The 13,407-nt window shown below is 35.0% G+C and overlaps 1 long non-coding RNA gene across 5 annotated transcripts; it reads right to left on the bottom strand.

The window, feature by feature from the left end:
- LOC145120810 (uncharacterized) lies at window positions 1-1,986 on the bottom strand. Of its 5 annotated transcripts, XR_013714374.1 has the most exons (6): window positions 1,837-1,986; window positions 1,608-1,713; window positions 1,133-1,352; window positions 952-1,010; window positions 689-820; window positions 1-303 (listed from the first exon to the last, which is right to left on the bottom strand). It is a non-coding gene; the product is annotated as an uncharacterized LOC145120810 (long non-coding RNA). The 5 variants fall into 5 exon arrangements; XR_013714375.1 differs by having other exon boundaries at window positions 1-247; window positions 1,608-1,986; XR_013714371.1 differs by having other exon boundaries at window positions 1,608-1,986.
- Between the last annotated feature and the right edge of the window lie 11,421 nt (window positions 1,987-13,407).

Below are 13,407 nucleotides of genomic sequence, written 5' to 3' on the forward strand. Positions count from 1 at the left end.
TAATCATTATGAGATAGCTTTAAAAGCAGAATACATTGCATAGAAAAAGCAGTCGATACAATCCAAAGACTATTCAGATGAAAGTAAACCACAAAAATAGGCAAAACAACGCAAAATGAATAGTGCCACCGTCCTATAGCAACGTTAAATATTACAAAATCATTATAAAACCATTTAATTTAAAAATACCCTTTGAAGCAACAATGATCATATTTGTTGAATCCTCCAGAACTCAGCCCATGGCAGCCTGTGTTAAAACCAAAAATTAAACATGCTCTTCTGCAATTTGAATGTCCTATTCACCTTCAAAACCAAACAAAAATTTATATAGGCCATGAATTATGGGAAAAGTCAAGTTTAACCTCTAAATATTTACCTAAATATTTTATCCTTTGTTTATTGATCAACATCAAAACCTCTTTAACTTACAAATTAGATACGAAATTTAAATAAATTTTCAGAACTTAAACATGTTAGAAAATGTCTAACTCACCAAACTCATCTTATGCAAATTTGATATTCTTGTGAAAAAGCTAATGCATATTTGAAAAACAATGCACGGGTAAGCCAAAAATAGTAGGTCGCAACTTGGTCCTACAATTAGTATAAGGCATATGCCCTTTTGCAAAAATTACAAACTTATAAAAAGAAATCTAAATTAAACTTGAGCCTTACAAAATGTTCTTACCATGATATGAAATTACCCTTTATTCCAACAATTTTAAAATCGCTCAAAGTTCCAATCAGTGGTGGTAAATTTAATGGTTAGCTCAATTTTGAATTTACCCTTCCAACAATATCCTCTTTCAAGAATCATTCACTGAAAAAAGAGATCATATGAATATATTCAATTCTATTATTTCCTTAAAACTTGAAAGAACAGATGTTAAGGAAACAAACTTGTGAACGTGGTTTGTATAAAACTTAAGTTTGAATGAAAAAAATTCCTACTCTGATTATCTGGTACTTATTATCTTTGTTCTTTTCACCATCTGCTTCTTCATCCGATCCTGAAATGCATGAACCACACATAAGTCTTGACATTTAAACAAATGCACTAATTTAGGTCAAAGGGGACTAAAATCACAGATCAAAAAAATAGTGTACCAGGTCAAAAAGATTAAAAGCTCACATCTATGTATGTGTTTATGTCAACAGAGAGATAAACCGAGAAAAAAGAAGAGAGAACACATATCTGCTTCCCTTCTTCCCCTCTTCATATTTCGAGTCTATTACCTCTCCGCTAGATCATGTTGTGCATCTGGATGTGTTTAAATCTATCTTCTTAACCTCCATCAAGATCTATATTTATCTTCATAACCTTCATCCGAATCCAAAGTCTGTCGAATGACCTAAATCGTTTATCAGAACAAAATCAGAATACAAAGAAATTTGAAATAGGAAATACAAATGAAAATATGGATGATATAACAAAATTTCATACAAACCCAAGATCTCCCATCGTAACATTCATCCATGCCATAACAAACGAAGAAGAATATAATAGATCTTACCATGCCTTTTATGATTTGGTGATGTGGGAGAGAGAGAGAGAGAGAGAGAGAGAGAGAGAGAGAGAGAGAGAGAGAGAGGATACAAGATCTTACACCACCATCACAGAATCACACAATGGGGTGACGATGTAGCAGTAATCTCCGTAGAGTCGGATAAGGGGAAGGAGTGGAGGTTGTCTGAACTCGCAAAAAATGTTACCTGTAAAAAAGAAACGAAGTTGTTAGATCTCAAAGAAAGAAAAAATAGTGTTTTATTTTAATCTTGGTTTGTACAGATAGAGAGGAAAGAAGAACAGGTGCAGGGAAGTTTTCATCGTATTACTTCTACAAAAGCAAATAAAAAACTCCATTAGTTGAACAAGGTTTGAAGCACAGGCTGACTGATGACCAAAAGAAAAGAAGGAGCAATTTAGATAGGAAAGTTTTAAGGTTTCTTGGGATATTGAATGTAGAGAAGGATTTGAATGGACCTGTGGTAGACCAAGCGAGGTAATCAAGATTTCAAAAAAAATCAAAACGAATTTGAAAGACTGCTTTTGGAGCCTAACTGATCAAGCATTGGTAATTTGTACACAATGCTCTACAAGTTGTCTTTAAGACATTTTTTTAAGAGATGTTGAATTTCATTGTACATTAGGCTTTATAATTTGTAATTAAGACTTTGAAGATATATGCTTTATAATATAGTATATATATATATATATATATATATATATAACGGTTCGGTTCGGGTATCCGTGGATATCGAAACATCCAAATCGAAACCGACCCGTGGATGGTCGGTTTTTTCGATTTCGTTTTTTTTTTCGGTTTATTTCGGTTCCAGTTTTTATCGGTTTCGGATTGGCCGAATCGACTCGGTTTTTCAGTTTTGTGGTCTTTTTGCATACCCCTAGCTTTTGCCCATGAAATTTTCCATGTTTCGGTTTATGCATTTATGGTATATCTATCATAGGGTTCTCATTCTTCCCTTATTTCAAAATTGATTTGAATGTTTCATTTTATTTTATTTTTTACTACAAAATTAAAGACAAATTTCCTTTTGGTTAGAGATCACCAAAATTAATGCTGTAGTCTTTTGAACAAATTAATGTCACTCAACGGTCATTTATTGTGCAAATAATTTTGTTAAATTATTTAATTTTCAGAAAATTATGTTGTTGCAATATCACATCATTTCATGGAAAAAGCATACCACGATTATTTTAAAGATATTTTATTGTTATTATAACATCTCCAATGAGAGGTTGATGGAGATGTTAGATATTTAAAATTGATTTAAGAAATAATGGTTTTACCATTAGAGACGATGTATTTTTTGTTTGGATAATTCAACAATTCGTGATGAAATAAATGGGTTTTTGAGTTTTGCTTTAATACAAGTGTACAACTAATCCTCTCTTTAATCATTAATAAGTTAAACATTATATTTTTGTTATTTATTAACTAGTTAATTTCTTTTAAAAGATACTAATTAATATTTCATTTTATTGGTTTTATATTAACTTTATTGGTTTATATTAACCAAAATTCTAAATAACATAATGCGTGACTTGACGGCAATGTCAAGTTTTAAACTTTTCCGAACCTTAGCGAGCCAGTCTTTTATAAGGTGTGACTTAAGACGGAAATTTTGTATATAATTAATATTTTTATATGTATTTTCAACTAATATTTAATTTTATACACATATACGAGTTAATGCAGCAGATATAAGCTTTGGAGCCATTGCACGTCATGACGGAGCAGGACGAGCTTTTTAGAATATTGATATTAACTATTAATTTCTTAATAATAACATAATATTTTTTGTATTTTTATAACTGTATACATACAAATTTATTATCTTTCTTAAAAGAAGCTTTTACTCTAATGAATTATTATATTATAATGAATGTTCAAAAGGATATCATTTTACATAGGATGTTTCCTATTTTTCTCATTTTAGTGATTAAATATTTTTATTATTGTAACAGTTTAATTATACATAGTTTTGTTGGATGAATGATATGCATAATTACACAGAAAATCAAATTTCATGTATATGAAGTGATTACCAAGTTTGAACCTAAATCGGATGAAAGGATATTGATCCAGTAATTTTCCATTTCCAAATTCATTAGATTTACAATAGTAACGTCAAAGTTATTGCAGAGTCCATTCATATCAATTTGATGAGTCCTTCTCAACATTAAACCTATTTATTACTAAACCAAGTGAGCAAAAATCTATCACTAAACCAAGTGAGAAAATCATTATTGTAGAACTCATCCAACCAAGTTATTCAATTGAACACGCTAATTATTTATCTATGAACTGCCCACCGGTTTTGCACGCCTAACCTCAGCTGAAAATCGGTTGTCATCTGATCAACCCGTCCTAACAACTTCACCTAAATCTACATCAACAAATTAGGTTGACATCCTCGCCGACGAGTTTCTAGATACAACTCATGATAATTTTATTATTGACAACCTCAATTATGAATCTCAAACAACAAATCAAGCTTCTACAATCAATACACTATGAGACCATCACATCAGTCAACTTATTGGTAACATTAATGCCAATTTACAAACTAGAAATGAAGAATCTAGTAACTTGGACCTTTATATGTTTTATCTCTATGGTGGAGCCAAATAAGATCATAGAAGCTTTCATAGACTCACTAGTTTGAGGCAATATAATATGAGGTTAGTGAGTTCAAACGACACATGGTATGCATACTAGTACCTAAGCTATTAAACAAAAAAAATGTTGGCAAAACTTGTGTGCATGGAAACGAACCGAATGAACATGGTGTGGTTATAAAAATAAGCCAAGATAGGTAGCTTAAGGATTCAGTCAACTTGGAGGTATTGATTACGATGAAACAATTTTCTAGTAGCAAAACTAGAAGGTACTATTTTCTTCACAAAATATGCATCCTTCAAAAGCTATAAGTATATCATATGGATATGAAGACTCTCTACATGGTGATCTGAAACAGGAATATTTTCTGAAGCAACACATACATTGAAGATCTAGAGAATCAAAAACATGTGTATAGACTAAATGAAGATGTTTATGATTTGAAATAAGCTCTAAGAGCCTTGTATGATATATTGTCATCCTACCACTTAGAAATAAGCTACGGGAGAAGAAAAATAAACAATGATGTTCTACAAGAAAACAAAAATACACCTCATATTCTCAAAAGTATATATAGATGGCATCGTCTTTTATCTACAAATGATAATCTATGCTCATAATTAGGCTATGTTTGGCGTAATATCTGAAAAGCTAGCTGTTAGCTGAAAAGCTAGCTGATAGCTGAAAAGCTAGTTGTTAAATCAAAAGCTAGCTAATAGCTGAAAAGCTATCTGATAAAAAATGATGTTTGGTAAAACTAGCTGAAAAATGTGAAATGACATAAAAGGACATTTAAAATAATGTGTTTTTATAATAAATTAAGGGGTATATTTGAATTTTTTTTAAAAAGCTCCTAAAAATCTAGTTTAAGTAGCTTTTTAAAAAGCTAGCTTTTAGGCTACTTTTTGGCTTGGCAAACACGACAACTTAAAAAAGCTCGAAAAATAAGCTAGCTTTTCAGCTAGCTGTTGCGCGCCAAATATAGCCTTAGTAAATATCACAGTAGAGAAGTTTGAAATTAGAATGATTGGCGAGATAAATTTCTTATGTGGTTTACATGTCTAAAACTGTCCTACAAGTATTTTTATAAATCATAGTTAGTATTGTTGGAAAATATTCCAACTGACACAACAAGTTATCCACATTACTAAGGATGCATGCGCCTATTAGGTGACACACAAAGTACAAATCTGACTAATTAGATAAGTTATTCATAGAGCCAAGTTGTCTGGTTAGACATGTTACCATCTACTTGATTAATTCTAGACACAATCTTTGTATATTATTTTACCTTTATTTAATTCACATCATAGTTACCTGTTAACCATCAAATCAGAAAAACAAAAAATAATATTTTAATTGCAATGGCCACTTGGCCTAAAGCGATTTGGTTGGTATCCATTATGTACTTCTCAACTCCTTTAATCCCTCCTATTCTTTCTCTCTCTCTCTCTCTATCTCTCTCTCTCTCTCTATTTATCTATCTATCTATCTATCTATCTATCTATCTATCTATCTATCTATCTCACTTTATCTATCTATCTCTCTTCTTTTACTTCCATCTTTCGTTGAAATTATATGTGACATCCCCAATTTTATGTTATGCTTATTTAAAACGGAGCATTATTTTATTAGTGTGGAATTTGTCCCAAAACATTATTAATATGAAATGATATCAATATTAAAAACATTTCCGAAGAAACGTTTTTCGTTAATATTTGAAAGCTTGGGATGTCATTACTGATATGAAAACATATGCATAAACTAGTATTTGCAGGCCTTAAATCAATCTATTTAATCGCCTACAACTTCTTAAGTCTCTCGACATATTCAAATGTCACTATCCTTGTACCTTCGTATTACTACCCATGATACAAAGAAACTGATTGGGTCATGCTTGGAAGCCTGGTGAGCACATAGGGTTTTCAACCCATAATATTATAATCAATTAATTAGATATTTCACTGCAATCAAATAACCCAGTTACCCATTACCGTTATCCTCAGTTTTTAATCCTAAAATGATGATCTTGAGAGTCCTATCCTAAAGGATTTTGTACATAGCGAGTAGACAACATTGCTTCAGGGATTCCGTTAGAAATAAGTGTTAATGAGGCAGGATGGAGCACAACGAATGAACACATAGTTCCTCAACACCTACAAGTAATGAACATGTCATTGTTCCACTTGACTTTCTTGAATAGTCAGTGGTCTTCATTTATATTCTTCCAGATGACTAGGCACAGGCGCACAACAATACGGTAGTACTATAGTCACATTTTATTATTTCGCACAACCCTTCACTAACCAATATTTTCCTTTCACAACCTCTCATTTATTATTTCACACAGCCCTTCATTACCCAACATATTATAGGTATGAAAATACATATATTGTTAAATCAAAATCATCATATATTACTTCATCTAACACAAAATATCTTAATCACTAGATAATAAGCAAATATAACATTTAATTATCTAGATACTTTATATATATATATATATATATATATATATATATATATATATATATATATATACATATATATATATATATATATAATATGAATGTAACTATGCACTCACATGTTAAAGTGGATGACTTATAATTTTGGTAGCGCTTCGCCTAACACCTTAGGTTTTCTTTTGGAAAGACCTAGATATAGTTATCACTAAGTCTTAGTATTTATATTCTTTGCGATTATAATAATGATAGTCTAGAATCCTCAATAATCCCAATGAATACTTATCTATGCCTGATAAGGAAAAACTAGGTAAGATCATATCGGAGGTAGGGTATGTTTAGTATACAAAGTATACTGTTTGGAAATCTCTCTTTCAACACCTCACTAAATCTATCATGGACATCATTCACGTAAGTAGATCAATTAGTATTTTGACTAGGAATCACAGGTAAATCTTATTTATAGACTCATAATAGCGACTATGAATATAAATATAAGTTACACATGAAGCATAGAAAGTGCAGCTTAACTTACAAGAATTTTTTAGCGAAAATCGGGAAATTGCACGGACAGAACTCCGGCCCGAGGACTTCTTTTCGTCGGGCTCCTAGATACTCCAGAGCCCCGCTAAAACTCCTAAATACTAAAGAAATTTCAGACCAAAGAAGTAGGGATTCTAGAGGGTATTGCTCTCAATATATGAGGAGAAATGACTGAATTTCGAGGAGTATTTACAGGATGAGCAAGGGCACGCCATGCACCATATGTGAGGTGTGTCGCGCCTACGAAGGATGTGTCTGGCGTTGTTAGTTTCCACGTGTCGTTGTTGTAACGTCCCAAAAATAAAGACCAAAAATTTCAATTTTTAGAATAATAAAACCATCATTCAAAATGTTTTCATAAATGATAAAACCATAATAGAATCACAGTATGATCAAAACATCCAAATACACCATAGTCAAATAAAATTCGGAATGATATGGTGTGTGCGATGCGATCACCTTGAGCTCTTCCCCTTTGATCCGGAAGTACCTGAAATATAAACTGAAAATTGTAAGAACGAAATGAACAAGAAAGAATCGACCAAATTGTATGAGAGGTTGTGACGTTCAGAATAAGGCAAGTATAAAATGTTGATCAAAGTGACACAAGTTGTTTACAAGGAAAGCCCTTGATCCTTGCAAGGATCTCAGGAATAAAACCTTGGGAGGTGATAATGATCACCTGCCTTGATAATTTTATTGCTTGAAAAGGTCGATTACAGAGAAACTGTAAGGAATACAAGTACAAGTGTTGTTGTTCTGCTATCTGTCATGTGTAGTGTGATTAATATAGGTGTTTTTAATAGTCTAAAGCTAATAAAAAGAACTCCTATAATTCTGGGATCCTTCGAGATCAACTTATAGACATTACTTGACTTGGTCTTCCGAGTCTTTCTCATGGTCGCAATGATTATTCGTTGAGAGTAAGTCTTTGGCTGATTATTTCTGCACATGTGAGAAAAATAACAAATCATATTACTGGCTTAAACATTAGGAGAATAAATGATAATAGTCAGGATCCATAAGTATCCTTGAAGATCCTAAATGTAATTCCAGGATCCTCGCCCTAACAATTGCCCCCAAATTATTCCTGCGAAATATTTTGGAGTTAGTTTGCCAAAATTTATAGGGATAATTTTAAAAAATAAGAAAAAAGAAATAAAAATGATAAAGGATTTTAAATTTTAAACCCTAACGGACATAATTTATTCGTTCAAAAATCATCATGAACTGGTCAAGTTGACTCTTCTCTCTCTTCCGTCATCGGCATAAATTGAAGCAATCGATCATTGTTATTCCTCCCTGCGTCTTTTAGCTTTCTTCTGAGGGTTTATCAGTCATCTTTGAAGGTATTCTTCTGACTTCTTCTTCTTAGTTTTCTTTTTACTGATCATGGGCAATAAAATAACCATCTCTCATAAGAACACTCTCGCCCCTCCTGGGGATGATCTTATCGATCACAAGATCATGTCGTACGATGAGATCTGTTCTTTCGATGATGTGATATCGAATCATTGAAATCGGTCGGTTCTATCATCGATGATGTTGTTTTCAAACCCTTCAACCCTAAGGATCAACCCGATTTTGTTTCCTCTTTTTGGGTCTGCTTTCCCGAATACCCTTTTTCAATGGGTTTGAAGTATCCCTTTTCTGGAATCATCTCCAAGTTCTTCGAGGTCACTAAGATTTCCTTCATTCAAGGCATACCTATTGTTTGGATGATCTTGTTCTGGATTGATAAGTTGAAAGTCCCCTATCTTGGCTAAGTTGGCTCATGTGTATGATCTAATTACCTTTGGAAGTTCCCGTTTTCTTCTCAGTCGCAAATCTTAAAAGTCCCATATCGTCCTGAAAACAAAAACATAATGACGGAGCATGGAAAGAAAAATACTTCTTTGTCAGGCGTGATTCGATCCTTGGTGGGGATTCCCTACCGATGACCTGGGTTAAAAAGGGTAGGAATAATTCATTCTTGTATCAAGGATCCTGGAATTCACTTTTCATTATTTCGTTTGTTGTTTTGCACCTTTCAGGTTTGAAGAGTTGATTCCCGTTGGTGAGGATACCGAGGATAAAATAGAGAAGCTCATTGTTGTTTCTGTAGCTGATAGGTCTTTCAAGTTTGATTGTTCTAGTCTCCAATAAGGTTCCTCCACCATTGTGCCCATGGCTACTGGTAAGAGTTCTTATTTTGCGTACAATAGTTTAGAACCAGCAAGAATCCTAGACTATTAACGATCCTAAACTAATGAGGATCTTGTAAGATATGTATGATCCAAGGTCACTCGTTCTAATGCCCGATTTGTTCTATCTGATCTCGAGGACGATATGTCCAATGGTCTGATCGTAGTCAAGAAGGAGAAAACCACCTATCCTCTGCCTCTTAAGAAATCTCACATCGACCTCACTGTGAAGACCTCGGGTTCTCGAAAGAGGGAGACCTCAGAAGCCACAGATCTGAACCTAGACAATCTCGGGGCCGATTAGGCTCTTCAAAAGTTGTTTTCCTTCTCCCAAGACGTAAGTGTTCGTGTGACATTAGTTTCTAATTCCTATTTGTTTTTACTGACGCCATACTTGTTTCTGGTTTCTGGTCAGGTTTCCCAGTCTGTAGTTGATCTAAGGATCCGAGTTGAGGCGGCTGAGCGAGTCTTGAAGGAGCGAGAGAAGGAGTGGAAGGTGAACAATGAAGATCTCCTCAAGAGGGGCGAGCTGTTGAGCATAGAAAAGGCTGAGAAAAAGGAAGAGCATGTTGCTGAGATGGAGGAGGTGATTGTGGAGGAAAAGTCCAGTGCTGACATAGTTGTTTGGGAAACCAAGATCGGGTTAGCTGAGGATGTCGCCAATACAGGATCCTGGGAACTGATGGGGTGGCGTGAAGCTTTGGAAAAGTTAACTGGTAAGCTTGTGAATACCAGTCAGGATCCCCAAGGTCAGCCATCAAAGGCGGACGAGGTGGAGAAGGTCATAGGCGATGATAACCAATTAACGGTTTAGGCCTACAAAAAATTGGTTTTAAGTAGTTTATGGTTTTTCTTGATGATGTAAGACAATATTACTGTTTTTTTTTCTTGTGGGGTTGGTGGACAAACCTTAATGTTATTATTGTTTTAGTATTTCTTTGCATGCTTGATTGTGTGGTTGTAGTAGTAGGATTTTCAAGGATTTTTAAAATTAGGATCCTAAGTAGTCCAATGTTTACAAGAATTCTTAGGATCCTTATAATCTGAAAATAGCTAGTAGCCCATTTAGGATCCCAAAATAGTTGAGATCTATTTTGGATAAATCTTCGATAAGAAATACTAATAAGAATAAAGATAGATAGAACCTGATTATCTTTGGACTTTGTAACCTTTAGGACCTACTTTCAGGAGAAGTGTAGAGTTACAATTTTTTTCGCTCCACAGGATCTTATGGTTCGTACATAGAACGATCCTTAGCCATCAAGGAGGATCATTGATTTAATTTAGTGAACTCTAAGGAGTCGACTGGTAATGATTCTAACTTAGAAAATAACTGACAGGACTTTTTTAACATTATAATGCTACAAATTTTTCATATTTTCCGGGGAGTATCCCATCTCCAAGTAATATGTTGGTATCGTAACTCTTGAAAAACCTTGGGAAAATTCCAAACTTAGTAAATTTGTGGGGAGGATCCCAAATCATATGATAACATAAAAATGTTATAGATTTTATTTATTTTTTGGGAAGATCCCAACTTGAGATAACATGAAAACTTTATAAACCTTGTGTATTATCTGGGGAGGATCCCAACTTGAGATAACATGAAAATGTTACAAACCTTGTGTATTATCTACGCAGGATACCAACTTGAGATAACATGAAAATGTTATAAACCTTGGATTTTAACTTTAGGATCTTAACTTATGTTCAGAAATAAGAGGGTTGCCAAGTCACTGCAGCGTGAAATGATCCCCTTATTCATATCCCATAGTTAGATAACATGCGTCCAAGCGAGGTGTAAAAATCTTAACTCATATGAAAGATGTAATTAACTCTTTAAACCTTAAAGGGGATTACGTACCCTTACTCATAGGAGAGATGATCCGTCTCTATTCTTCATAAATTCATATTGTGAATCATAGGATGTTTGCAGTCATGGAAATCTTTTATGCCAGTGGCCATTTGCACGTCAGGATCCCTGTTTATCAAGATCCTTGAATATTCATCTATCAAGATCCTTATAGGTCAGGATCCTTAAATGCCAGGATCCTTGAGTCCCTACGCGTAGCAAACATTAGCTAGGGGTGGGCGTACCTTGAGTGTATTGGAAACTGGCTAGTCTTACTTATATGAAATAATTTTTAAGATGTATGGCATTCTAGGATCTTGGCAGGACATTTCCATCGAGGGTAGCCAACCAATATGCCCCCTTTCCTGCTTCGGTATCTATGAGATATGGTCCTTCCCATTTAGGTACCAGTTTACCTCAATTAGGATCCTTGGTATTTTGGAAAGTTTTCCTTAGTACCAAGTCTCCTATTTGGAACCCTCTAACTCAAATTTTTTTTTGATGCCTTGGTGATCCTCTATTGATGAGCAGCGATGCAGATCTTAAAAGAGATCCCTGAGTTCGTCTATAGTATCGAGATCCTGGGCCAGGATCCTGTCGTTGTTCTCTTAGTTTAGAAGTAGGTATATTTCTATTGGGTCACCACTTCAGTGGAATCATTGCTTATGTTCCAAATACCAAGGAGTATGGGGTTTAGCCTGTAGCTACCTTGGAAGTGGTCCTATCTGCCCACAATACGAAAGGAAGTTCTTTTACCCATCTTCATCTCTTCTCATCCAGCCTTTTCTTCAAGTTTTTGACTATGATTTTGTTGTTGGACTCTGCTTGACCGTTTGCTTGAGGGTGGACAGGATTGAACATTACTATAACGCCCGTAGATCCGGGCTAGTCAATTTAGAGACGATAAGCATCAAAAATGACTTTTTGATGGAAGATTATTTAGAAGGATTAATCTTAACCAATTTGTAGTATATGTCTCAAGGTTTCCGAAAATATAAAGAACGCCGAAATCCGAGTTATAACGAAGAAGTTATGACCTGTCGAAGTTTCGCGACAAACCGGCACGGTGCCGAATGTCGTAAAAAGTGAGTTTTTGATAAACTACTTTTTAGCCTTAGTGATCTAAACGAAAGTCGTAGTGCTCGTTAAACCGAGAGTAGGTATAAAAAGAATGCCCAAATCTGACTTCGTATGAGGAAGTTATGATTTTTCTAAGTTTCGGCTTAGCAGTAGACACCTAAAAACTCGAATTTTAGATCGAGTAATTTTTAGCCGACACAACCTAAACGAGAATCGAAGGTCTCATAAATAGTAGCACAATGGTAAAAAGACAGACGAAAACGAACGTCGGATGAAGAAGTTATGAATTTTTAACGGATTTCCTGTCCCGGTCTGTTAAAAATAATAATATGAAAATTAAGTTCAAAACTAGCCGACGAAGTCTAAACGAAAGTTGTAGAGCGTAATTTTACCTACGCGTGCATATAAAGAACGTCAAAAACGGAGCTCGTATGTGAAAGTTATGGATTTTAGAAGTTTTGGCGTGAAAATCGAGAAAAAATCCCCAAAACCGAGGAATCTCGCATACATGGACTTCGGCCACGTCACCTCACTCAAATCGTGCCACATGTCCGAATCGATGATGTGTCCGATGCTCTGGAAGCTTGCATGCGCGCCCCGTGTCGCTTCTGATCCATCCGAGCCTCGCATGAGCCACGAGCCCCCCCACCTCGGACCCGGACTTCGGTCCAATCAGAGCCCTCCAGCGAGGCCCTCGCATGCACAACCCACATGCGAGTAGGTGCTGCCTCCTTCGGATCTGCTGCCGCGTGGCATCTCTCCTGACCGTCCGATCAGCAGCTCGCACACTATAAATAGGAGGGTGCGAACCCTCCCGGCTAGAATAAAAAAATTGGCAATTTTGGCCCCTTTTTCAATATTTTGGCTATTTTCACGTCCCCCGAAGCCCTGGTATCGATTATAACCCCCAGAATACGCCCCGAAGTGCCCGAAGACCCGGAAAATTTATCTTTTCGGTTTCGAAGCCCGACCTTCGCAGAGCCCGGTTTCTCAATAAAACTCCCGGTTTTATTAGAAACGATCGTTTTAGGAAACGAATTGCTGCCCGATTTTCATTAAATCAGGTGAGTGTGTAGTCACTTTTATCTTACACATAGATATGAAGTATTTTATATAAAATACGTTATATGTGTATATAT

This window comes from Lactuca virosa, chromosome 6, assembly GCF_052849685.1.
Source record: "Lactuca virosa cultivar CGN04683 chromosome 6, Lactuca_virosa_CGN04683_v6, whole genome shotgun sequence".
NCBI classification, from domain to species: domain Eukaryota; kingdom Viridiplantae; phylum Streptophyta; class Magnoliopsida; order Asterales; family Asteraceae; genus Lactuca; species Lactuca virosa.